The sequence below is a fragment of the Chenopodium quinoa genome, unplaced genomic scaffold, assembly GCF_001683475.1.
Source record: "Chenopodium quinoa cultivar QQ74 unplaced genomic scaffold, ASM168347v1, whole genome shotgun sequence".
Taxonomy (NCBI): Eukaryota; Viridiplantae; Streptophyta; class Magnoliopsida; order Caryophyllales; family Amaranthaceae; genus Chenopodium; species Chenopodium quinoa.
The window spans coordinates 3,477,347-3,480,259 of NW_018743212.1; positions in this window are offsets into that span (position 1 = coordinate 3,477,347).

Consider the following 2,913-nt stretch of genomic DNA (forward strand, 5'->3'; position numbering starts at 1 on the left):
GCCTTTCTTGGTTCCAAAGTTATTTCCGGACTTTGCATTTCAATGACCTGTTTGAGCATTTTGCCGGATGATTTCAAGGTTGTCATTGGCCGCTTAAGGGGTTGGTCTGTGTAGACCACCACCGGATGTACCGCTTGAGGAGAACAACACTGAGGGCATGATCTGAGACGGCCAAATACATATAGAGAACCTATCCTGCTAGAGAGCTAACTAGTCGTGGCAATAAGTGGAGGTGCTCTTTTAATTTCTGGAATGCAACCTCAGCATTTCCCCCCCATTAGAATCTAATCTTCTTTTTTATTGCTAGGAAGAAGTAGAGGCACTTGTCACCTGACCAGCTGAGGAATCTCCCCAATGCCGCCAAACAACTGGTAAGTTTTTGAACTTCCTTGACAGTGCGGGGCGACTTCAAGTCAATTACCGCATGTACCTTTTCCGAGTTGGCCTCTATCCCCCTTTGATCAATCAAAAATCCGAGAAATTTCTCACACAACACCAAAGACACACTTCTTGGGATTAAGCATGACCTTGTGCCGCCTGAGGGTGGTGAAGGTTTCTTGAAGGTCAGCAAGGTGATCCGTTTGTAGCTTAGATTTGACTATCATGTCATAAATGTACGCCTCTACATTCCTCCCAATTTGATTAATGAAGACTTTATTAATCATTCGTTGGAAGGTAGCAGGCGCATTCTTCAGCCGAAACGGCATCATCGTATAACAAAATAACCCTTGATCAATGACGAATGCCGTCTTTTCTTGATCTTTTTTCCACAAGGGTATCTAATGGAAGCCTGAGTAGGCGTCCATGAAGCTCATCAAGGCATGACCAGCTGTAGAGTCGTCCAGACTGTCAATCTTTGGAAGTGGATAGCTATCCTTCGAACATGCCTTGTTCAGATTTGTGTAATCAACACACATCCGCCAGGTACCATTCGGCTTCTTAACAAGGACAACGTTTGCTACCCAATCCGGGTAGTAACATTGCCGAATGAAGCCGACATCCATCAGCTTCTTAACCTCAGCGGCAGCCGCCTAAGATCTTTCCTCACCATGATTTCTCTACTTTTGCCTTACCGGCTTCTTTTTTGGATCCACAGCGTGTTTGTTGACAGTAAGATCCATGCTGACGCCTAGCATATCTTCCACTTCAAAGGCAAAGATGTTTTTGAATTCTTTCAGCAGTTGAAGCAAATCTGCTCCCCACTTGGAAAAAAACCCACTGTCCCTACCTTAACGGTTTGTTCTGGACGGCTGTCGTCAAGAAAAATATTGATATTTTCACCAGCCGGATGGGGACGGGGATCATCTGACCGTTCCCCGATAAGTGATTACTATTGATTCTCTTTTTTTTACGGCCACCAAGTGGTCCGCCTTTCTCTTTTTGTCGGCTTCTTTGGGAGCAGGCGTGGCTTCCTTGAAGTCATCAAGGTCAATGGGTTCCTCGCCTTGGCCGTCTGACCTTGCACTCGATGACTATAGGGTCATCATGAGACCGCTTGACCTTGCCTCGGTCCTTCTTAGAGATGGTGACCTCGGGGAAGGTGTCTTTCGACGCCTGGCCCTCATCCACTAAGTTGAACTCCAGCTTTCTTATGTTGTCCTTGGTGCCCCGGATTGTTGGACCCCCTCCCGCAAAACCGCCTGCTATAGTAAAGATTTGCTCTTCATCAGTGTCAGAGCTTATAGCAAGGTTGTCCGGCTTCTTGGACGGCTGCCCATTGTTTGTTCTGGGGTTACTCTTGGACTTCAGAATGTAGGGCTTCAAAGCCCCCTCGCCAACCAGACAATCTAATAACCGCCTGATGCTATAGCAGCCATTGGTGTCATAGCCTATATCCTTATGGAAATGGCAATACTTGCTCTTGCCCTGACTTTTGATGGGACTTTTCATTACAGCTAGTCTTTAATCTCCATGAGGATGGAGGAGCAGTCCTTGTTGAACTCGTACTTGGAAACGTAGGCTTCAACTCTTTCTTTTTCTTTTGGGATGGCTGACCAGAATTGTCTTCCACCCAAACTTCTTTTCTTTTCTTGCTCTCTTCTTTTTTAGTTGGCTGAGCTAACCGACTCTCTTTTTTGTCGAAATTCTTAGGGTCCGACGGCTACTTGATGGAACAGAGCTCCGTCGCTTGTATATAGGCTTCGGCTTCCATCAAAGCTTCTTGGAGGGTAGCAACCCTCTTTTTGACGAGATCGACCCGTCTTTTAGACCTTTGAAGAAGTCTGTGTAGGCAACTTTGTCAGACAACCCTTGAATCTAAATTCTCATCAGATTAAACCGCCAGACATAGGACCTTAGCCCTTCTCTATCTCCCTGCTAAATAGCTCCCAAGCCAAGACTTGTCTTTTTGGCGGGGATGTTCATAGAGAAGTTGGACGCAAACAAGTATGCAAGCGTCTTGAAATTATTGATGCAACCGGCTGGCAAATTGCCAAACCATCATTGGGCTATGCCCTTCAACGTCGCCAGGAAACATTGACACCAGGCGGCGTCATCCAACCCCTGTAAGTACATGAGGTTGGTGTAAGCCATTAGGTGATCTACTGGGTTGGTGGTACCATCATAGGTTCCAACCAACACATTCTTAACATTGGCCGGCTAAGCCGCCTTTGTTATCTCCCTAGAGAACGCCGACGGCTATTTCCCAAGGTTTAGTAGCCGGAGCTGCCAGTCCATTGGCTAGACATTTTGTGCCGCCTGACCCCGAGGAAGGTTGGCTTCATGTAAGGTGATCTATACGGCATGTATGGCTGTTAGGGCACACACGGAGCCAGTTGGATGATCTGAGGGCTAGTATGTGCAGACAAGCCGCGTGACTAACTCGCTCGGTTTTTTTCCAAATACTTCATTGAAGTTTTCTGGAAACTATCTAGGTAAGTCAACGTTGAGGCCGACTAAGACAGCTGTTGACTT